At 40.9% G+C, this 25607-nt stretch overlaps 1 protein-coding gene and 1 long non-coding RNA gene across 3 annotated transcripts in view; one reads left to right on the top strand and one right to left on the bottom strand.

Annotated features, from left to right (window-relative positions):
- Nucleotides 1-25607, bottom strand: part of LOC311300695 (uncharacterized protein) — a 283730-nt gene that overhangs the window by 122004 nt on the left and 136119 nt on the right. The window lies entirely within an intron of this gene.
- Nucleotides 20749-24823, top strand: LOC311300705. Of its 2 annotated transcripts, none has more exons than XR_014629362.1 (3): nucleotides 20749-20957; nucleotides 22682-22770; nucleotides 24692-24823. It is a non-coding gene; the product is annotated as an uncharacterized lncRNA (long non-coding RNA). The 2 variants fall into 2 exon arrangements; XR_014629363.1 differs by having other exon boundaries at nucleotides 20749-20977.

The raw sequence follows: 25607 nt of genomic DNA, 5'->3' as shown, positions 1-25607 counted from the left end.
CCATTGAAGATATCTGTGCGGTGGCAGGCTGGGCCTCGCCGTCCACATTTATGAGGTTTTATAACCTGGAATTGGTTTGTGCGTCTGAGCCGCCTCGCCTTAGATTTGTGCAGTTGCCGCAGCACAGCTAATGACCATACTCGCCGTTCATCTGTGTATGCTGTGCAGCTGCACTGCGTTTTAAAGATTTGGCCTCAATATTCTCGAGAAAAGGAGTTTTCCCATAGCGTAAGCTAGCCGTAAGCAATACGAGAGACCTCTCGAAAGGGAACTACCCCAGTACAACACATGCATTCAGTTCCATGAGGCCCAGAAACAGGACTCTTCTGATGGTGAGACACTAGCTCATATCACCATGGAATCTCATTTCTGCCACATAAGAAAAAAATCATGCTTTGGTGAAATACCAAGTCATAATTATGAGATAAAAAGTCTAAATGTTTTGTCAAAATTATGATTTTTTTTCTATAACTTTTTGTTTGAATTTTATCTTATGTTATAATTGACTTTTTATATTTTAATTTAAACTTTTTGTAATTGTGACTTTTCCTGACAATTAAAATTTTTATGCTATAATTGATTTTTTATCTCATAATTTCAACGCTTTGTAATACTTATGACTTTTCTTGATCATTTAAATTCTTTATGCCATAATTGACTTCTTATCTCATAATTATTGCTTTATGGCAGAAATGGGCTTCCATACATGTATCCTATATCTGAATTAAGCTTCTTGGGGTGTGAAGTCACACATTTCAGGGTATTTATATGGTAAAAAAAAACTCCTCAATAAAAAATCCTACTTGATATTTTTACAAATTATTTTTAGCTTGAAAAATATATTTTATCATTCATCAAGGTATAAAGAAAATATGCTATTAGTTTTTACTTGATGGTTACACCACATGACATTTGTTAAATTTAAACTTCTTGTTGAACATAAAAGCCATATGAAATCAACACGGATACAAAGATTACATACAATATATCTAAGAACTTGGCATACTGTATGTACTTAAAACTTTTTTTTCCCATTATACTTCTTTTTCTTGGGCACTCTGATTTCCATTTTGCACCAGTGATCACTGGTTTGTGAACTTGGAAAGCTCTTGACCAGGAACGGCCATGTGTTTTTCGATGTACACAGTTCAAAAGCTCCCTCTTATCAAGATGTTCACCTGTGCTCTTCTGATTTAGTTCCATTCCTCAATCTGTACACTGTGTGGAAGTTAAAGCTCACCCTTCTGTTGTACAGAGTGGTGGTGGATTTGTTAATGTCTCAAAGGCCAGATCACATTTACGTGTGATTGTGTGTGTGACTGAGAGACTGGCCTACTGGTACATGGGAACTATGAATGCTGTTGATCCATATGTACAGGGAACAATAACAGAACTATTATGTTTAGCAGACAGAGCTGAGACACACCTTACACACCTGCATGTCTTTTCTGTCAACAGATGAGGACGACAGTGGCGATGATGAGGGTGATGTCATCACCCGTGTGACCCTGAAGCAGCTGTCGCAGTCAATCATTGACCAATCACCAAAAGGAAGACTCGCATTGAAAAGAAGGGCAAACTCTGATTAACCTTGATCCATTAGCGCCTGCACTAGGCCATTCGGCTGATATCCTTAATAAGCTTTAACTTTAATAATGTTCGACCAAGGAAAACCCCCGACCCTTTAATAATGTTCGACCCCCGACCCTTCTGGGGGGGTGTTTGGCTTGAGGTCATGGTGCAAAGGACCCTAGGTTGAATTTACTCCGAACCATCCCTTTAATTTTATGAAGCGATGAGAATACTTTCTGTGCACCAAAAAAACAAAATGTCAACTTTATTCAGTAATTTCTTCCCTTCTGTATCAGTCTCCGACACGCGTTCATGAGAGCACCACGACGCATGTGCGTCTATGTCAGAACGCCAGCTGCTGCGTCATCACCACACACGTGGTGCTCTCGTGAACGCGCGTCGGAGACTGATACATAGCATAGTGTATTAGAATGTTTTGGGAGTTGTTTATTTTAGGAATATATGTCATATTTTACTTTTTTGGAAGTTGTAAAATAACGCTGACTAATATTACTAATATGTTGTTTATTTCATGCCCCTTTGCAGTTCCCTCGCCTCGGTTACTAACGTAACCTTGGTTCCCTGAGATGAGGGAACGAGTATTGTGTAAGGCTAGCTTACGTTATGGGAATACTCCTTTTTTCGAGAATATTGAAGCCAAATCTTTAAAACGCAGTGCAGCTGCACAGCATACACAGATGAACGGCGAGTACGGTCACTGGCTGTGCTGCGACAACTGCACAAATCTAAGGCGAGGCGGCTCAGACGCACAAACCAATTCCAGGTTATAAAATCTCATAAATGTGGACGGCGAGGCCCAGCCTGCCACCGCACAGATATCTGCAATGGGTATTCCACTTGACCAAGCCCAAGACGAAGCCATGCCTCTCGTGGAATGAGCTCTGATGCCTAAGGGGCAATGAAGGCCCTTAGAATCATAAGCCAGCGCGATAGCATCAACTATCCAGCGCGATAATCTCTGCTTTGAGACAGCGAGCCCCTTGGTGCGGCCGCCAAAGCATACGAAAAGCTGTTCCGACTGTCTGAATGAGGCAGGACGCTCCAGATAAACTCTGAGAGCCCTGATGGGACAGAGTGAATTCCCGTCTCTTTCATCCTCTGGTGAGGGAAGAGCTGCGAGTGAAATAACCTGTGCTCTGAACGGAGTCGAGAGCACTTCAGGAATGTAACCATGTCTTGGCTTGAGGACGGCTCTGGAGTCGTTAGGCCCAAACTCAAGGCAGGACGCGCTCACTGATAGCACATGTAAATCGCCCACTCTCTTTAACTCCCGCGTTCAAGAGCTCTTGCAAAAAAAACGAGTATACCATTTTTAGAATTACTAAGAAGTCTAGTTTCAAATATAATTCTTTTGAAGTGTTGGTGCTTAATATAGCAATATATAGTGTAGATGATAAATCACGTTTGAGATTTTTGCTGGCTACTGTACACAGGCCACCAGGGCACCATACGTATCAAAGAATTTGCTGACTTTCTATCAGAGTTAGTACTGGTTGCAGATAAAGTCATAATTGTTGGTGATTTTAATATACATGTAGATAACGAAAAGATGCATTGGGACTGGCATTTAAAGACATTCTTTACTCTATTGGAGTTAGACAACATGTGTCAGGACCTACTCATTGTCGTAATCATACCCTAGATCTAATATTATCACATGGAATCAGTGTTGATGCCGTTGAAATTCTGCAAAATGATATCTGCGAGGATATTTAGTCAGGATTTAGACCGTACTATAGTACTGAGACAGCTCTCATTAGAGTTACAAATGATTTGCTCTTATCATCCGATCGTGGTTGTATCTCTCTATTAGTGTTACTTGATCTTAGTGCTGCATTTGATACTATTGACCACAACATTCTTTTAAATAGACTCGAAAATTATGTTGGCATTAGTGGAATTGCATTAGCATGGTTTAAATCATACTTATCTGACCGTTATCAGTTTGTAGCAGTAAATGAAGAGATGTCTCATCGATCACAAGTTCAGTATGGCGTACCACAAGGCTCAGTACTAGGACCGTTGCTGTTCACTCTGTACATGTTACCCTTGGGAGATATCATTAGGAACCAATTCACAAAATTAACGGAATGCATAGGTGATATAAAAAATTGGATGACTAGTAATTTCCTACTACTAAATTCTGAAAAAACAGAGATTCTAATTATTGGACAAAAAATTTCCTAACGTAATAACCTAGAATACTGTCTAACACTTGATGGCTGCTCTGTCAAGTCTTCGTCGTCAGTTTGGAACCTGGGTGTGCTCTTTGATACCAATCTTTCATTTGAAAGTCACGTGTCTAGTATCTGTAAAACCGCATTTTTCCATCTTAAAAATATATCTAAATTACGCCATATGCTCTCAATGACAAATGCGGAACAATTAGTCCATGCGTTCATGACCTCAAGGCTAGATTATTGTAATGCTATTATGGATGGTTGCCCTGCATGCTTAATAAACAAATTACAGCTGGTCCAAAACGCAGCAGCTCGAGTTCTTACCAGAACCAGTAAGTATGACCATATTAGCCCGGTTCTGTCAACACTGCACTGGCTCCCTATTAAACATCGTATAAATTTTAAAATATTGCTGATTACTTACAAAGCACTAAATGGTTTAGCTCCGCAGTACTTGAGCGAGCTCTTAACGCATTATAGTCCTTCACGTCTATTGCGATCTCAAAAATCCGGCCAATTGATAATACCTAGAATATCAAAATCGACTGCTGGCGGTATATCCTTTTCCTATATAGCACCAAAACTTTGGAACAGTCTCCCTAACATTGTCTAGGAAGCAGACACACTCTGTCAGTTCAAAGCTAGACTAAAAACACATCTCTTTGACCTAGCATACACATAACACATTATAGACTTCTATAATTCAATGTTAGGCTGCATAGATTAGGTCAGCCGGAACCGGGAACACTTCCCATAAATCCTGATGTATTCGTTACATTATAAGAAGAATGGCGTCTACGCTAATATTAGTCTCTCTGTTTATCCCGAGGTTTACCGCAGTCCGCCGGATCCAGGCAGTGTGAATAGCAACGGAGAAAACTCTCACTTAGCAGAGAAAGAGTCATGCGGGGCTGGCGTGGGCTCGTCTGTCTGGTGAATAAGCACAGGAAAAGTCTCTTTCTGTAGAATGTGAGTCACGCGGCGGCAGGGCCGGTGTGGGCTCACCTGTTTTTGAACGCTCATAAATACTCTAAACCCGCCATTTTGAACGGGAGGGTGCGAGGGGCGGGGTCGCTTTCTGTATCGTAAGAAAGCTGGCTGCGAGCGCAGTGAAGAGAGCAGCTGTTATATAATTTTCTCCTGCTGCCAGAGCCGGGATTCAAACACGGGTCTCTGGCGCAAAAGGCTTTGATTCCACCACTGAGCCACAGGTGGGAATGATGTAAGACAGTTGGCGCGAGCAGAGAAGAGAGTGGCGTGTTTTGAGTCGCATGTAAAAAAGGCATTTGTTTGCAGGTGTTCATGTTTTATAACAAGCACGTAAGCTGCAATATTGACATTTCCAGCCGCCCGAACTAAGAGAGAACAGGGAAATGTGTGAGAAATGGAGGTTGGTCCGGCCTCGGCGGGACTCAAACTCTCTCTTTCTTCCTTTCGCCGATGTGAGTGACGCAGTTTCAGCGAGCGTCGTGAAACTCACTCATAGTGTCCGTCTGGGTAATGCAGAGAGCTCGAGAGGGCTCTGCATGCAAGAGAAACGGGGGCGCGCATGAACAGACCGGCGAGGGGGTTTCCTCTGGAGAGAGCGAGTCATCATTGCCCCTTTGGTGTCAGAGGAACAGAGAACATTTTTCTCAAAGAGCAAGGACGCGCCTGCCCACGACTGGCCGAGCCGTCCGCTATATGCATTTCCTCCGGTCACGATACTACCACAGATCGGGGAAAGCAAGTGTGCAGTGCTACTAATAGCCCCTCTCTGGAAGACCCAGTTATGGTTCTCCGAGTTGACACAACTGCTGGAAACAACAGCTTTTGGAAACAACTGCTGTCGAAACAGCTTTTCGTAAGCTTTGGCGGCCGCACCAAGGGGCTCGCCGTCTCAAAGCAGAGATTATCGCACTGGATAGTTGATGCTATCGCGCTGGCTTATGAGTCTAAGGGCCTTTATTGCCCCTTAGGCGTCAGAGCTCATTCCACGAGAGGCATGGCTTCGTCTTGGGCTTGGTCAAGTGGAATACCCATTGAAGATATGTGCGGTGGCAGGCTGGGCCTCGCCGTCCACATTTATGAGGTTTTATAACCTGGAATTGGTTTGTGCGTCTGAGCCGCCTCGCCTTAGATTCGTGCAGTTGCCGCAGCACAGCTAATGACCGTACTCGCCGTTCATCTGTGTATGCTGTGCAGCTGCACTGCGTTTTAAAGATTTGGCTTTAATATTCTCGAGAAAAGGAGTTTTCCCATAGCGTAAGCTAGCCGTAAGCAATACGAGAGACCTCTCGAAAGGGAACTACCCCAGTACAACACATGCATTCAGTTCCATGAGGCCCAGAAACAGGACTCTTCTGATGGTGAGACACTAGCTCATATCACCATGGAATCTCATTTCTGCCACATAAGAAAAAAATCATGCTTTAGTGAAATACCAAGTCATAATTATGAGATAAAAAGTCTAAATGTTTTGTCACAATTATGATTTTTTTTCTATAACTTTTTGTTTTAATTTAATCTTTTTGTTATAATTGACTTTTTATATTTTAATTTAAACTTTTTGTAATTGTGACTTTTCCTGATCATTTAAATTTTGTATGCCATAATTGACCTTTTATGTCATAATTTTTACTTTTTGTAATATTTATGACTTTTCCTGATAATATAACTTTTTTTTGTCATAATTGACTTTTCCTGGTAATTAATTTTTTTATGCCATAATTGACTTTTTATCTCATAATTTAGTTAAACATAAGTTAAACTTTTTGTAATATTTATGACTTCGCTATTTCGCATCAAGGAGCAAATGAAAGACATGTGTGTTACCTGGGTCAGGCACAAGGATTATTTCACTCCACTTTTTGAATGCGCCACATCATCACCGGAGCACCTGCTGCTAGTGAAGCGTCAGGAGAAGGAAGAGGAGATCAAGGTTTACCGCAGTCCGCCGGATCCAGGCCGTATCCAGATACGATGAAGGACCTGCGCCTGGACGTGATGACAGCGCAGTACTGAAGTGTCAACCAGTTTCTCCGTTTACTGAAGTGAGGTGGACCCCGGCCGTATCCAGATCAGATGGTGGATCTGCACCTGGACCCAAACATGACGCATCCCTGAAGTGCCAGCCTCATCAGCCCTGTGAAGGCCTCATCGACACGACCAATCTGACCTCTGACCTGTAACGCTGCCTGGATCATAATCATACCAGGGTTCCCGCGGGGTCTTAAAAAGTCTTAAAATGTATTAAATTCTGAACTTTAAATTTAAGGCCTTAAAACGTCTTAAAAACAGCCAGATTTTCATCCGCGGTCTTAAATTTCATTTAGTCAGGTCTTAAAAAAGATTTTACCCTCGTTCATTTCCAGAAACGCTGGCCGCATAAAGTTATTACAAACTAGCAAAAAAGTATCGAAGTCGCTCGCCAAGAGGCAGTTCACATATCGCGTCTTTTTCACGCTCAAGTTCATTCAAATGTAGGCGCGCGGCCGCGGTAAGCGACGCGCTCGTTTTTTTCCAGGCGCAGCAACATGAAAAAAGACATGAAGGATGCGGGTGCACCCAAATACTACGGGTGTTTTTCTCTTCTCCGTAAATAAATCTTGTAACAGAGCTACAGCAAGCGTTTTTCGGCGGTGGAAATCCATTAGCCACTAAAACTTTTTTGTCATTGTGTGGAGTTGCATAGCAACGACAGACGCCACGGGAAAATCGGATCTAATTTTACTATTAATAATAAAAGATGAGCTAAAGTGTATTGTAAATGTCACTAAATCATGTTTGTCACTAAATCACATTATCTTTTTATAAAAACCTTTTTTTGTCAACTTTATTTTAACTTGTACATGTTAGTATATAACATTGCAAGACACTTTTAAAATCTGGCTATCATTTTTAATCGTATTATTTTAATGTTTATGTTAGTGCGTATTGATGGTAATTTTATTTGTTATTTGCTGTTTTTCGACATAAAACTTGGTGAATTGATTTCATAGTTTAGTATTAGTACTTTTTGAACAGGATTCTGTGATAACAGTGATCATTTTTGGCACTATAATAATTAAATGAAATGTTCATGCCATTTCATCTCTAGTTATGAATCATAACTTATGATCACCTATGATCAACTAAAATCAACTAATAATTATGTGTTTTTACAGTAGGCCTATAATATGCAAAGTACAATTTTCTATAAAAAAATTATATCTGATTCTGTTCTTTTCTCTGACGCGTTGTTGGGTCTGGAAGGTTACTAATGTGATTGCTTTATCTGTAAACTAAGTTAATGCTTTTTCAATTACTGAATTCATTTAAATAAAATGAATTCTTTGATTTGAATATTTTTTGGCAATGCAATGTAGGTCTTAAATTTCAATCTTTATAGTCTTAAAATGTCTTAAAAAGGTCTTAAATTTGACTAACTGAAACCTGCAGGAACCCTGTCATACACTGTTCGCTCGTTGGCCAGAGGAGAACTGGCCCCCGACTGAGTCTGGGTTCTCCCAAGGTTTTTTTCTCCATTCTGTCACTGATGGAGTTTTGGTTCCTTGCCACTGTTGCCTTGGCTTTTGGCTTGCTTAGTTGGGGACATTTAATATTCAACAACATTATTGATCTGCCTTATTTAGGGTGGACGATGATGCAATTTTCTTCTAGAAACAAACTTTGTTGTATTATTTTCATGTTATCAATGTGAAGCTGCTTTGATACAATCTGTATTGTAAAAAGCGCTATATAAATAAAGGTGAATTGACTTGACTTGACTTGACCATGGTCTGAGGAGGAGATGCCAGGAATAGGATTCACTTTTATTTTCCTTTATTCATTTTTACACAATGCTGTCCTTTGTTCAGGAACGGATTCTTGAGGTGACCAAATCAAATAAAGTTCAGTGATTCAACAAACGTTGTGTGTTAATAATGACAAACCTAGATTATTAAATGCAGATGAGTTAAGTTTAGTAGTCAAACATAATGAAATCAACTAATGAGCTAAATATACTTGGTGAGACCTCAGCAACTTGCGATCCTATTCGCAATCTCCACAAAACAACAAAAGAGCAAGCATTATTATAATAATGTGATTAGGTTGTCTGAGAGAATTGAGGTTGCTTGTATTGAGACTATAACCCTACGCTCCACAAACAGGACTGGTTGAAGGGGACTGGGTGAGTGAGTGCATTTTTTTTTTTAACTTTGACAATGTCAATCAAGACATTAAAGCATGGAGGCCTTCAAGTTACTCGTTAGGCTATTTAGGCTTCGTTCTCCTTTATATGTTGCTGCTTTTTATGTTCTTGTTGCATTCTATAAACCCTTACTATTAAAATTGCTAGTAAAGCCGATGAACTCTGATAGAGATCCTTTTTAAATAGGTTTTAACATACACTCACCTAAAGGATTATTAGGAACACCTGTTCAATTTCTCATTAATGCAATTATCTAATCAACCAATCACATGGCAGTTGTTTCAATGCATTTAGGAGTGTGGTCCTGGTCAAGACAATCTCCTGAACTCCAAACTGAATGTCAGAATGGGAAAGAAAGGTGATTTAAGCAATTTTGAGCGTGGCATGGTTGTTGGTGCCAGACGGGCCGGTCTGAGTATTTCACAATCTGCTCAGTTACTGGGATTTTCACGCACAACCATTTCTAGGGTTTACAAAGAATGGTGTGAAAAGGGAAAAACATCCAGTATGCGGCAGTCCTGTGGGCGAAAATGCCTTGTTGATGCTAGAGGTCAGAGGAGAATGGGCCTACTGATTCAAGCTGATAGAAGAGCAACTTTGACTGAAATAACCACTCGTTACAACCGAGGTATGCAGCAAAGCATTTGTGAAGCCACAACACGCACAACCTTGAGGCGGATGGGCTACAACAGCAGAAGACCCCACCGGGCACCACTCATCTCCACTACAAATAGGAAAAAGAGGCTACAATTTGCACAAGCTCACCAAAATTGGACAGTTGAAGACTGGAAAAATGTTGCCTGGTCTGATGAGTCTCGATTTCTGTTGAGACATTCAGATGGTAGAGTCAGAATTTGGCGTAAACAGAATGAGAACATGGATCCATCATGCCTTGTTACCACTGTGCAGGCTGGTGGTGGTGGTGTAATGGTGTGGGGGATGTTTTCTTGGCACACTTTAGGCCCCTTAGTGCCAATTAGGCATCGTTTAAATGCCACGGCCTACCTGAGCATTGTTTCTGACCATGTCCATCCCTTTATGACCACCATGTACCCATCCTCTGATGGCTACTTCCAGCAGGATAATGCACCATGTCACAAAGCTCGAATCATTTCAAATTGGTTTCTTGAACATGACAATGAGTTCACTGTACTAAAATGGCCCCCACAGTCACCAGATCTCAACCCAATAGAGCATCTTTGGGATGTGGTGGAACGGGAGCTTCGTGCCCTGGATGTGCATCCCACAAATCTCCATCAACTGCAAGATGCTATCCTATCAATATGGGCCAACATTTCTAAAGAATGCTTTCAGCACCTTGTTGAATCAATGCCACGTAGAATTAAGGCAGTTCTGAAGGCGAAAGGGGGTCAAACACAGTATTAGTATGGTGTTCCTAATAATCCTTTAGGTGAGTGTATACCCTCACTTTGTGTAATTTGTGATCCTTAAGGGGGTCGCACACCGGACACGCAGCTCAGCGCCGCGCAGCGCCACGTCTTTTAAATTCGAACACATTATTCTCTATGAGAGTACACACACCGGCGGCGCCTTTCGGCGTCTGTCCGCGGCGCCCAGCAACGGCTCAGGACCGTGTTCAAAATCCTGCCGCGCCACAGAGCGCCATTTACATAGTTTATATTAAATTTACATTTATGTGTCTCAAATCGTAGTTAATGTATATACGGACTTCACCCTGTGCTGCAATATACATTTAGTTTTATATTTATTTACAGAAAACAGAAAATTGCTGATGTTATCGGATTTTCAGGTGAGAGTTGTCCTAGACGTGGCGCGACACGGCGCTGAGCTGCGCGTCCGGTGTGCGACCCCCATTTAGACCACCCTTTACTAATGTCGGCTTGGACGTGTTCGGCTCTTGGAAAGTATCAGCACGCCGTACCCGTGGAGGTCAGGCCTACAGTAAAAGATGGGCAGTAATATTCACATGTTTATCTGTGCAAGCCATTCATATCAAACTGATAGAGTCAATGGACACATCAAGTTTCATTAACGCGCTTCGCCGCTTCTTCGCCATACGAGGCCCAGCAAAGATTATACGATCCGACTGTGGCACTAATTTCCAAGGAGCGTGCAGAGAGCTGAATATGCTTGTGGTCTCGACTAAAGATTCAAGCGTGACCAAATACCTCAGTGAGGAAGGTTGCAAATGGATCTTTGACCCACCTCATTCATCTCACATGGGAGGAGCATGGGAGAGGGTGATCGGACTTTCCAGACGGATCTTAGACTCCATGCTTTCTCAAATCAGCTCCTCGCATCTGACTCACGAAATGCTGTCAACTCTAATGGCCGAAGTGTGTGCTGTCATCAATGCAAGACCCCTTGTATCCATTTCAACTGACCCTGAGTCACCTCTTCTCGTCACTCCAGCTATGATCCTCACCCAAAAGGGGTGTTCCCCGTACGGACCTCGAGGACCCTTTGAAGGTGCCAACCTATATCGGAAACAGTGGAAAAGAGTGCAATATCTCGCCAGCATATTCTGGGAAAGGTGGAGGCGAGAATTCCTTGCATCCCTTCAGTCTCGCAAGAAATGGCAAGACAACAAGCCTAATATCAAAGAAGGAGACCTAGTCCACATGAAAGATGATCAGGTGAAAAGGAACGAATGGCCAATGGCTTTGGTCACCAAAGCTATTTTTGGCACTGATGGCAGAGTCAGAAAACTGGAACTGAAAGTCTCTAAGAGTGGTACTGGTAAGACATTCTTAAGGCCTATTACAGAGGTTGTTTTGCTTATGTGTTAAGTTACCCTGTGAATATGTATTCACTTGCTGAGAATTCAAGAATGGCATTATGCTTAATACTAGACGGGGAGTATTATGTCATGTCTAACATTAATCATTCTTCACCACTAGATGGCACTGTTTGCCATAGGTTTAGTTAAACTTCTCTTGGAAAAACTTTATTTGTTAGGCTTCATAGCGACAATCATGCAAAGCTCAGCAGCCATTTTCCAGTTCTGCGCAGCAGAGAGACCGCGTGCTCTTTACTTCCGATTCCAGTTTGTTGTGTGAAGTCCAGAGAAGCTTTGCTTCTAAGTTTATCGAATATAATTGTTATTTTATATACTTTGTGTCTGTATCATATTAAAATGTATATAGACACACGTTCGTGGTTCCACGTGCATTATACGGACATTTCAAAAGATCGCCATGTGATCACGTATCATCTAATGTAATTTTCCGATATTAATGTAAACATTGTGTAAAGAGTTTTTGTATATTGTTTCTTTATATTTAAATAAGCATTTTTGTATTTCAGTTTCACAAAATAATGTAACATTGAGAGAAACAACATGATTACACTCAAGTAAAGAAGAACATTGACAACCTCTGAGTGGTCATTGAAGCCTCTTCATCACGTTATACTATGTTTAGCTATCTGTATATGCATGCCCAACGCACACACATGCAGAGGACAGAATAGGGTGGTAAAATGCCCTTTTCACAAGATGTAAAATATATCTCTGATGTCCCCAGTGTGTGTGTGTGTGTGTGAAGTTTTAGCACAAAACACCACAGATATTTTTATATAGCATGTTAAAGTTGTCACTTTTTGAGGGTTTGCAAAAACGCACCGTTTTGTGCCTAGCCCTTTAAATGCAAATGAGCTGCTGCAGAGGGCGGGGTTTCAAGAGCTTGTGTGTGTGTGTTAGCAGCTGCGATTACCTCATGCAGACACACTAAAATGACAGAAACTGTTTAATGTTAAAATTGAGTCAGACAAAGATGGAGAAACTCAAAAAGAAGCGACAACATGTAGAATTCAACAGGACGTCTCTGAATGGTTAGTTGATGAATTTATGTTGCTGATGTTGAGTTAAATATTTTAAATTAGCATATTCTGTCATGGTAATCTATTAGGGGTGTAACGATTCATCAATTGTATCGATTTATATTCCTATGATCCAACTACATCGATCTGTGCTCGGCAAGTTGGCCTTCCGGACGACATACACTCACCTAAAGGATTATTAGGAACACCTGTTCAATTTCTCATTAATGCAATTATCTAATCAACCAATCACATGGCAGTTGCTTCAATGCATTTAGGAGTGTGGTCCTGGTCAAGACAATCTCCTGAACTCCAAACTGAATGTCAGAATGGGAAATAAAGGTGATTTAAGCAATTTTGAGCGTGGCATAGTTGTTGGTGCCAGACGGGCCGGTCTGAGTATTTCACAATCTGCTCAGTTACTGGGATTTTCACGCACAACCATTTCTAGGGTTTACAAAGAATGGTGTGAAAAGGGAAAAACATCCAGTATGCGGCAGTCCTGTGGGCGAAAATGCCTTGTTGATGCTAGAGGTCAGAGGAGAATGGGCCGACTGATTCAAGCTGATAGAAGAGCAACTTTGACTGAAATAACCACTCGTTACAACCGAGGTATGCAGCAAAGCATTTGTGAAGCCACAACACGCACAACCTTGAGGCGGATGGGCTACAACAGCAGAAGACCCCACCGGGCACCACTCATCTCCACTACAAATAGGAAAAAGACGCGCCAGCAGCAGCGCAAAGACAACAAGCAGTGCAAAGTTTCTTTCCTGTCCTCTAGCGCGCACTCTTCAATTGCACGCGCAAATGCGCTGGCGCGCGCTGTATCACTTCACTAAAGCGCATAAGAAATACGAGCATGCAACGTCGTAAATTAGTAAGTTACGAAATAAAAGTAAAATACCAATAAATTACATTATTGGTACGTTATGTGTGTTGCTATTTATCAGGAGCAGTTTCCATGTTTCATTTTCAGTTCTTCTAAGTATTGTGTATCACCATGGTAGCCTAATTGTTGTTTGTTTCCATAACAAAATGCCACTTACTGGTTATTTTGTATATTTTTATATGACTGTGGTGGCTCATACCAAGATTGTATTAACAAAAACTAGTTTGGGACTGCTATTTAATAGCTTAACCTCGCAGTGCCTACTGTTTATCAGTATTTGTCATATTCTTACAATTTTTTTTTTGTATGTTAAGGGGAACATAACTTGTGTGTCAACAATTTTTGTGTAAACAAATGTATTATAATAGGCCTATATAATTCCTAAAAAGGTGGGTCACGGCTTGATGACCATGGGGAAATGTGGGTCCCATGGCCAAACTATTCAAAACATCATTCAATGTTGTGATAATCGTAATTAATAATCACAATTACAATTTCAAGGGAATAATCGACAATTATGATTTTTGTCATAATCGTGCAGTCCTACTTTATTCAAATAAAATGTGAATGCATTTGACATTAATTGTTGTTTACTTGTTTGTTTATATCCATAATTAATTGATGCCTGATTCCCTTACAAGAATTTTTGGCTAAAAAGTCACTGAATCGATTTCAAGTCACTGAATCGTTTCGGATCGTATCGTTCTAAGTTAACCAATATCGTCCTTGAATCGTATCGACAACCACGAATTGCGATACGAATCGAATCGTTGTTAAAACGAATCGTTACACCCCTATAATCTATAAATCGCTCGTATAGGATCTGTTGTGAGATGCACACAGAGTGACTTTCTATTGCATGCGAAGAGATGGATGCTAAAGTTTGAGCTGATTCACAAATGTATTCTTATACAACAACTTTTCCTCTTCTCAACATGGACCAGGGGGCGGGGTTTATTTACATGTTAGGGTTGGTGATGTCACTAACCCGGGAGGAATGTCGTGTAGTCCCTACCAGCCGTTTGCTGTAGTCCTTTTCTTTAAAAGCAAATATCTCCCTTTGCTTTGAACTTTGAGTGTTGTAACTTTGCAGATGTTGTTTATGCTCAAACAGCAACATTACACACTAACTAAAGTTAGAAAAGTGAAATCATACTCAACCACCCCTTTAAAAAAATGAAAAAGAAAAAACAAGGCATTACAAAAAAACGATAACTAACTAAAATGGTAATGTGTGTTTGGCAAAACTAACTAAAATAAAATAAAATTGTAGAGTGAATGTCCTTAGTTTTTGTCTTTGTCAATGTCTTTATAGAGCAAATAACGTTATATCTTTCAGAGTTGACATTTCCGACCATAGACATACAGTTTCCGACTGGCAGTGTTTCCCACACATAGACTAATCGTGGCGGTGCGCCACAGAATCAACACCAGCCACCACATATTGCGTTTCGTTATTGTATAAAAGGCTCTGACATTTCTGGGTGCCTGCCGCTTTAAGACTCTTCTTCTGTGGTTACAGTAGAGGAAGTGTGTAGCTAGTGTGTTGGTTATAGTGGGTACGGAAACGTGTTCAAGTTCAACAGCATAGTTTAGCCTGCGTACCTGTGTTGTGTTGCTTCTTTAGTCCCTTCTGAGTGATCCAGCTTCCAATATTCATGTGTTGAATTAATGACGAAAAAATATAATGACAATACTGGATATTGGAATGTTCTGATGAGTACTGCTGGAGCTCAATACAGTTAAAAGAAGAAATTACATCTCCTCGTCTTTATTCCTGTGTCCTAACTGATACACCACCCTGTTTACTGGCTGAAAACCTTGATGAACTAGCCCTACTAGAATACCTCACTAACATTTTTTTTACGCTATTTAAAGGGGTGGTTGAGTATGATTTCACTTTTCTAACTTTAGTTAGTGTGTAATGTTGCTTTTTGAGCATAAACAACATCTGCAAAGTTACAACGCTCAAAGTTCAAAGCAAAGGGAGATATTTGCTTTTAAAGAAATTGTTTTCTAAGGACTACAGCAAACGGCTGGTAGAGACTACACGACATTCCTCCTGGGTTAGTGACATCACCAACCCTAAAATTTACATAAACCCCGCCCCCGGGAACACGCAGTCCGTGTTGAGAAGAGGAAGAGTTGCTGTAATGGAGCACATTTGTGAGTCACCTCAACGTCTTTTCACTTGCAATAGAAAGTCACTCTGTGTGCATCTCACAACAGATCCTATACGAGCGATTTACAGATTATCATGACAGAATATGCTAATTGAAGATAATTAACTCCACATCAGCAACATAAATTCATCAACTAATCATTCAGAGGAGACTAAATCCTCCTCGGTCTTGTTGAGTTCTGAGTTTAGGAGAGAGTTGTCCAGAAAGATGCGGCTCTGAGATGTCTCTAGCTGATGTAAAATGCCCTCTAAATGTAACTACCCTCACAGCCCCGAACATTGTTTTACAGCGTGCGCCAGTCACGAACCCATCCTCATGTATGATGTCTGCAATGACTGAAGTTGTGTTAGAGGATGAAGGAGAAATGACTCACGATTGTGTTACGCTTACATACACACCTATGAGTGAAGTAAAATAAACTCTCTTAGAGAATTCAGAATTTGAGTTGTTTGTTGATGGTTCAGCTCAAGTCATTGAAGATACACACTGTAAAGTTGTTCCCCCACCTACAGGGATAGGATAGGACACAGACCAATGAGGAGCCCAGGGAAGAACCGAATGCAACAGGCTTCGGGGGCCAACCCTGCGGTGAAGACTCCCTCATAGGCCTTCCCCATCCACTAGTCCATCCTTACCTCACTGTTCTTTAGGTGTCGCTGGAATTAAGAAATAGGGAAAGAAGGAACAACAATAGCAGACTCAGAAAAGGATACAACCCTAGTGTTTGAACAAATACTGCTCTGTCGTCTTTTGTTTTCTTTCTTCCACTGTGCAGATACCACTTGATGGCTGTCCCGAGACCCATATGCACCGACCTCCACTGTGCAGATACCACTTGATGGCTGTCCCGAGACCCATATGTACCGACCTCCACTGTGCAGATACCACATGATGGCTGTCCCAAGACCCATATGCACCGACCTCCACTGTGCAGATACCACATGATGGCTGTCCCAAGACCCATATGCACCGACCTCCACTGTGCAGATACCACTTGATGGCTGTCCCGAGACCCATATGTACCGACCTCCACACCTGCATATGAAGCCACAACCTCTAGAAAACAACTAGACCCACTGCCGAGCCAACTATCACAAAAAAAAAAAAAAAAAATACACAACGCAGAGACTCACACACGGAACCTTCAGTCATCCATCAACATGATCAAGATTGCCGTACCACCACAAAGAAGATGGACATTCTTAATCTTTCAACAAAATTACACCAGATGGCTGAAGATAACTCTTCATGGTTCGGAAAACTATTAGGTAAACCCTGGCTATGGATCAAGGAAGTAGCAATTCTTCTGTTGCTTCTTCTACTTGTGTACTATCTATGCGTCTACAGTATCAAGTGTTTCATTCAACAAATGACTCACGCCTCTCACGAGAAAATGACAGTTCCAACCAGAAAAGACTATTACCCGTAAGAACTTCACGGACCATAATTGCATGTTTGTTTCTGTGTCAGCATGCAATTACAGAAAATCAACACAGAACATGTGCTATGTGCCTGTAACGATCACAAGTTACAAGAATGAACTTTTAAGAGTCTAAATTTGTATTTTGTGAGAGTTATTAAGAACTCTCAAACGGGGGACTGTGGAATAACAAATTTAAGAATCTATTTCAGATATGCTTCCTTACATAACATCATGGTGAAGAATATTGTATTTAGCTTTTAAGGTTAAGATGACTCTCACACGAATGATTCTGCTCAGCAAAGTTGCAATTCCTGTTTCTCTTTATTGTCTTTAATGGCTCTTGGAGTCCCAGTTTCACTGAGACTGATGAGATTAGCGTCTATGCATTTTGAATGATAGTGTTATGCTGATTGGGCCTGTTTCTCTTGATTGGGCAGAATTGTTGAGCAGCCAGATAACCTGCCTAACCGCTTTTTGCTTGATAGAATCAAATCACTGAAAGATTCATCCCTACATTTGCATGCTTTGTTTGGATTTGTCTCCACCTCCAAAAGTCCCTCCTCCTTGTAAAATGTATAAAAAACTATACTGGATAGAACTCAGTTAGACTAGTTGGATGACTGCGAAGTCCTCAATAAAGAATAACTTCTGCTTGAAAGATATCCCAACGTCTCCTGGTCTCTGCTTTGACGAAGGAAAAGTTTCCAACAGTTTTGTCTTATACCCTCTTGGGACCTCGCAGTGGTTTTATCTGCCCTGCAGAGAGCTCCCTTTCAGCCATTGCAATCAGTCGAGCTTAAGTTCTTGTCTATGAAGACAGCGCTCCTGGTCGCTTTGGCCTCCATCAAGAGGGTAGGGGACCTACAGGCATTTTCGGTTGACGAAGCGTGCCTAGAATTCGGGCCGGCTAGGTGATCCAGAGACCCCGTCCTGGATACATGCCCAAGGCTCCCACTACTCCTTTCAGGGATCAGGTGGTGAACCTGCAAGTCCTGTCCTTGGAGGAGGCAGACCCAGCCTTGGCACTGCTCTGTCCAGTACGTGCCCTCCTTGCTTACGTAGACAGAACGCAGTGTTTCAGGACCTCAGACCAGCTATTTGTCTGTTTTGGTGGGAAGCTAAAGGGAAAGGCTCTCTCTAGGGCTGGGCGATATGGTCTAAAAAAAATCCCTGATTTTTTTCACAAAAAATCCAATTTACGATTTAAATTGATTTATTTTTCTAACGTGCTATGGTCATTAAATGGCTTTCCAGAGGTAAATGTAATGTTACGTGACATATTGTTCTCCAGCTGTTATTATAGACCTCTTTCTGCAGTTGAAAAACACTGATCGATCGATTTTATTTCATTTCGGTAAGTTGAACTGTATCTTGCAAATTACCTATTGATCATTCGTGTTTATTTAGCCTACAATTAACTAGTAGTAAAGAGTAACAGATGATCGGTTCACGTGGCACTTGAACTCTGTCAGCGATCTGTCAAGCGCCAAAACGGTGTTTATTGTTTGAATTTCGTAATTAAATCGACAGAATCTGAGAGCTGAGAATTTGTTTCATTGCAATAGTAACCTTCTCTGTCTTGTCTGTCGGTGTCAGTGTCCTCTTTGCTTCGCAATTTTTCTCTGCGTGAGAAAATGGATGTGTGGCGTGAGAGCGTGTAAAAAGTGACGACTGCGTGAGTCTCACGGTGAATTGGTGAGAGTTGGCAGCCCTGTGGATTCAGTTTGTAAGAAAGTAGGTTGTTTTTTGGCGGGTGTGCTTATGCTGCCGCGGTCTTGTTAATTTGCCATGTTGTTTTTGTATCTCTATGCCAAACGCGCGATAGTCTCTATCAAACAGACAGACCTAGCTCTCTCCAAGCAAAGGTTGTCTCACTGGATAGTGGACGCCATTGTCTTGGCTTACCAGATGCAGGGTCGATCATGCCCCAAAGGGATCATTCCACCTGGAGTGTGGCTTCCTCCTGGGCTTTAGCGCATGGCGCCTTGCTAACAGAAATCTGTAGAGCTGCAGGCTGGGCGACACCCAACACTTTCGCGAGATTCTATAATCTCCGGGTAGAGCCAGTGTCCTCTCATGTACTCGCTTCCTCTAGCCAATAAGTAGGACCTGCTCGGTGTCATCGCTTGCTGCGCCATTACACTCCACGGACTGGATACGTGCACTATTTCACTCAGATGAGTTCTCCTTAGACCCTGAGTTCCTCCTGCACTGTCGATGCCGTCACCAGAGTACATGCCCGATTGGTCAGCCCTCATGATTGGCTAGGTGCTTCCATGTGCATGGTTCCCTGGCTGAAAGCGGCCCTCTTCCTGCCTGATTTCTTCTTCTTCTTCTTAAGGTTTTATTGGCGGTTGACAAACAACAAAATGGTGTATTACCGCCACCAACTGGTATGGAGTGTGGATCAAAATGACATTTTATATCCTCTCATACAAATTATTTATTCTAAGATACTGAAAAATAAAACTATAACATTCATTTCCAGATTTATTTTGTAAAATATCCCCTAGTATAAATAGAATTTTTATTTTTCTTAATTTTTCTATTAAAATCCTTCTTTCAAGCTCGTATTTCTGACAGTATATCATAACATGTTCCACAGTTTCTTCTTGCCCACAAAATGTACACCTTCCCGTATCATGTTTACCCATTTTATAAAGTGTACCGTTTAATCTTGTATGTCCAAATCTCATCCTTGATATTACTATCTCATCGCTCCTGTTTTTTCCTGCATTTCTCATCTCTCCCACTTTCCTTTGAATTCTGTAAAACCATCGACCTTTCTTCTCCATATCCCATTGTTTTTGCCACCTTACCTTCAACCTTTCCTTAATAATACTCTTGATTTCATTCTTACTTATACTAACACTTAAGTTCATTTCATTATTTTTAATGGCTTCCTTTGCTGCCTTATCTGCCATTTCATTTCCTTGTGTAACGAGGTTAAAATGGTTTTATTTATTTCACAAGATTTTTCTGTTATTATACATGTAAGGCTGTTCTACTATTATTTAAACAAGTGTTTATATTCATTAAATTAATTAAAAAGGGTCTGTAAAGAGGTGATGGTTCGACCGTTTCCCCCCCTCCTCTTTACAACAAAGTGGTTCGGTCCAGGCAGCTATATCCGCTGTATTGATCGCTGAGCGGTCTTTTCTGCCTTTCTCCCGAACTGAGGTATGCTGTATTCCATGCTACCGATTAGTTGTTAGCATTGTTTGAAAATAAGTCACACACACGATGTTTAAGTTGTTTTTATTTATTTTATTCACAGATGTAAGATATGTATACAATATTTGGGAATGTTATTTTTTGTTTGGCAGTGTCACTGTGTGATTGAGCTGAAGCTGGCGTGACGGCCTGTTTATCAAAATATATTCTCTTATGCAGGTATGCATTGACAGACCCTATTTTTGTGTTTAAGTTTATGTTATCGGGTTTCATGTTTAAGTGTATGGAGTTACTGCGTTTTCTCCATCTCTGTGCTTTTGCTTTCTTTGCTTTTTCTTTCCTTGTGTTTCCCTTTTCTGCCTTTCTCCCGAACTGAGTGTCACTGTGTGATTGAGCTGAAGCTGGCGTGACGGCCCGTTTATCAAAATATATTCTCTTATGCAGACCCAATCTGGCGCTCTCCTGTCGTTTTTGCACTGAATCTACAACACAACGCAGACAGAAGCATACGGTTACACTTGGATACCAATATGTGCAGGTACCCATAAAAAAATCACTGTAAGTCCCATCATTTGTATTCTGTGTAATGTTTGCTGTATTTCTATTAAAATATCTGGTCTACTTTCCGAATGACTGTATTGTAAGCTAGCCAATGACGAACTCGAGTCTGAACAAACAACTGATTTTAAAGGTCTTATCTCCTCTATCCACTGTATAGATCGATTTACAATAACGTCACATTTCTCCCGCAACTCCTTACGGCGCCATCTTGTGTGTCAAGTGGGTCAAGCGCCATCTTGTGTGTCAAGTGGGTCAAGCGTTTGCATTACGGAGCATGATAATATCCTGAATCGGCATTATTCTGAACATGAAAATCATACGATTATTCTCCGTTTGGCTGGAGTCAATGTTCAGTGCAGCTCTTGTGAACATTTAGAGGTTTTGTGCTCTGGAGATGTGACACGTACTTTATCTAATCATTTCCAAGATGGGCTAACGTTAGCTAAATGCGCTAGCTCTCATCGGCTGTCAAATCGCTGTCTTGACACTGAGTCTAAATGTACCGTATAATAAGGGCTGTGCAGATATCAGCCGCCTGGCTACAGCGATGTGAACCGTCAATGCAGGGCTCCAGACTAACTTTTCCACGAGGGAGAGAGAGCAAGACAGCGCTTAGTTTGGAGACGGTGAAGTCTAGTCTTGTTTACACTTTCGCCTGGCTCCGAAGAGAGAGGGAGTGCGCGCGCGCGACCGGCTCTCTCTCCCTCTGCTCGTTCTTTCAGTTAAACATGCGCCCAGTTCATCTACATTACTCACCGATCAAATAAGACTTTGGCGGGCGCTAAAACAAGTTCAATGCAGGAGAATTCATGCGTGAATTTAACTGAGTAGTACATGACCATGCACTCGCACAAATGCGACCACATCAAATTTTAACTCGCACATTCTAACAAAATAATTGTATGCTTCCAGAGACTTTCTTCCTCTTAATTCGTCAAAAGTGTACGCACTAACGGTGTGGATGAGATACTTGGCAATGTCCATTTCCTGAATATCGGGGTATGCCGCAGGATTAGCCTACATAACCAGTCCTCTTTCGACATTGTGTAAGGATCCTTTCCATCGATATAACTCAATTTCTCATCATATCTTGCCTTGCAAACATCGTCTAATGTGTCCCTGTAAATAACCTTCACCTTGTCGCCAGGTTTGGAGGAATTTGTCAACGTATCTCAACACAAAAGAGTCAAAAATACTTTATATTAACTGGCTTTCTATTAATGCAGCACAGTGAATGAGCCGTGTCTCCCAGTGGCTTACTGACAGCTTTGACACACAACATGGCGGCGCGCCGCAGAGGATAATGGGTAATTCGAGAAACGGAAACCCATCTATTGCTAATAATATTGCAATCATTTCCCCTGTATAAACCGATAACTCATAACTAATCCTTTTCCTTATTGCTAACTGAAACTCTGGAACAGTAAAAGCGACTCCTATCCTATTGTCTATATTCTTTGATGCGTCTGTATATATCTGAACATAGCTGTGGTAATCATTAATATATTTCTGCACATTACATGAATTACATTCCTTATCCCTGTTTTTCTTTTCTAGCAATGTAAAATCTACTGTAGCATCTGAGAGTAACCAAGGTTTTATTACTGGTAGCGGAATAGTTGGACTAACTTTTAATTGATTAACTTCGAATTCTATTGCTTTCTGTTTCCTGCCTGATTTGCATACAACCTCACAAAATAGGGCGTGTGCGCATGCGTCACGTGATCCCAAAGAAGCTTGGAAACTTTCATGGACGTCGGGCCATTGGTGGCGCTTTAACTGTCAAAAAGGTGAGAAGTGCTCTGTATTATCCTATGCAAAATTATATTTAAATGACTGGAAAAAATGGTCTGCTCTGCGCAAAACTTCACCAAATTAGCTGTGCATGTGCGCCATATTATTCTAAAGAAGCGTGCACACTTGTATGGAGATCGGACCTTTTGAGGACACCTAATAAAAGTGGTGGAGATCAGGCAAGACGTGGTGCTATAACTGTCAAAAAAAAGCTTTCCTAAGTAAATTGCCTGTATTGGCTGTAAACCGTATTTTCCATCAATCATTTAAGTGTATTTGGATCCCCATTAGCCACTACCTAGGCAGTGTCTACTCTTCCTGGGGTCCCAACAAGTAAAAAATACAAAACTACATGTAATCAACAACAATAAAAAGTCACGTCAATGAAACATACTAACCCAACATTCATTCCAAATATCAAAATCAACAATTTACTATATATAGTGCCATTAAATGTTCCTTTAAATATTTTTTTTAAACTACTTTTTCTTGTAAAAATGTGTAATATCAATGGTAAATCATTCCATATTTTCATTCCTCTATACATTACAGTCTGTTGTTTACCAGTGGTTTTCGAAACAGGAAATAAAAAACATCCCTTTTATTCATGCCTGGTGTAAAAAAATATGACTAGTACTACAATACAAAAGTTGAGAGTACAGGGCATTAGGAACTCTAGACACAGAAATATTTCTTATAAAATAAAGCAGAGAGACAATCCTTCACCAGTGCATTCTTAGTATATTAGCTCTTCTATAACAGTTTAAATTTTTTCTTTACTTGATGCACTCGTCTCGACCACACCACTGGGCAATAGCACGCGATTCATCCAATCACTGATTGTGCTGCAGTGACTGACACCCCTGAGAGCCAACAGTAGCGGCATATTCATAAGGCCCGCCCACAGGTCGCGCCCGCGCCGCTGTCAGCATGAGCAGAGAGAATCAGATGAGAACAGATCAGATGAGACAGTAGAACGGAGCATTTCTCCAGAAACTCCTTGTACTAAATTATAATTATAATCATAATCTATCTGGAACTGTGATTGTGTGCACTTGGAAATTTTGGATGCATCAGCCTGGAGTGTTGTCGTCAGAGAGAGAAAGGTGAAGTGGAAATCGGAGTAAAGATTTAGTGGATCCCAGAGTGGATTTCATATGTTATTTTATGAAAGATATGTCAATTTCAGAAATGATTTGATATGAGCTGAGTTGAGTAGGCCGCACTCACAGCGCGAGCTGAACTAGTTAGCCGTGGGCTAAAGCTACCACGTGTAACAATGATCGAGATTATACCTGAAAAGGTTTTGGATTTTTTAACGTATGTTAACTTAAAAATATATATTGTATAATATGACTTGCTGGTTATCTTTGTTCTGTTTTTATTGTATTTATGATATTTGTGTTTTTGTAATTTAATTTTTTCCATGAAGATAGCTCTGATTGCTGACATGCATAAAATAAAAATGATGATGATGATGATGTAACAATGATCATTGTATCATGAGTTGAGACAATGAGCGATGAATGAGTGTCGATGTGTTAAATAACTGTCGAAAATTTGGATTAATGTGTCATTTGAGCTGCGCATGTAAGTTATATGATTTGTTACTGAAATGTTGAATCATAAATTAATTGTACGTTTGCCTTGTGTTTTCCAAGGCTGCGTTTCTTGTTCTCTGTTTTTTCCCCTATGTGAACGTGATCGGCAAGTGTATCCTGTTTTGTGCTTTCAATTGGCTTTATCACTCTCTCTCCTCTCCACCTATAGCTGGTGTGTGGTGAGCGCACTGGCGCCATTGCTCTGACAGTGGATGCTGCACACTGGTGGTGGTTGAGGGGAGAGCGCTCTATAAATGCCTCATTTCATTAAGGTGTGTGTGTGTGTGTGTGTGTGTGTGTGTGTGTGTGTGTCCAGTCTGAGCTGCAGCTTCAGGAGGAGCAGGTGTACAGAGAGCGAGAGAAAATCCTCTCCCGCTACAAGAAGCAGGAGGAGAAGAGGATTGCTCAGGCAGAGAGGATGAAGAGAAGAGCGAGCATCATCCATCACACTACAGCTACCAATGTAATACTCTAATAGCATAAAAATGTGTGTCATACTAACAGCACTTCTCATGTGAAGTGCACAGGAGACTGATCTTGATGTTAATAGAGCTTGGTGTTAGCATGCTGCAAAGCTCACAACACACAAATAAAATAGACAATTCAACTTTTTATAAGTATATACACTACCGGTCAAAAGCTTGGAATTACGATGTTGTAAAGTCTCTTATGCTCACCAAAGCTGCATTTATTTGATGAGAAATACAGTAATACATTACAATTGAACTAAACCCATAATATTTCAGTCGACTAAAATCTTATTGTATTTCATCAATTAAAACTAAAACAATTAAGATGACAAAAATATGACTAAAACTAAATGGTATTTTAGTCAAAAGACTATGACTAAAACTAAATCAAAAATTTGTTAAAATTAACATTATCTGATTTTTTTATGTATATCTTGTCGTAAGAGATGAGCGAAATGAAAACGAACACGTAATGAAACAAGACCCATTGGTGTCTGGTTAAACGTTAATGAGTGATCGAAACACCTGCTGTTTGGTGTGGCCCGAAAAGGGCACATGGCAAAACGGAGGAAACGTGCCCTTGAAAGGCTTGCCCAGGCCAAAAGAGTAAAAAAAAATTTTCATTTTGGGGGGGGGGGGGGTGTTATAAAATGTGTCACCTTTTTCAGACCTTCTGAGTTAACAGGTATGATTTAAAAAAGCACCACGTTACTGTGCTTTCACACCAAACGCGAGTAGCGCGTCAAATTCGCGTCTATTTGG

The sequence above is a fragment of the Rutilus rutilus genome (assembly GCF_951802725.1).
Source record: "Rutilus rutilus genome assembly, chromosome: 12".
In the NCBI taxonomy this organism is placed as follows: Eukaryota; Metazoa; Chordata; class Actinopteri; order Cypriniformes; family Leuciscidae; genus Rutilus; species Rutilus rutilus.
Note: the sequence above shows the minus strand (reverse complement) of the source record. Positions and strands in the feature narration are given on the sequence as shown.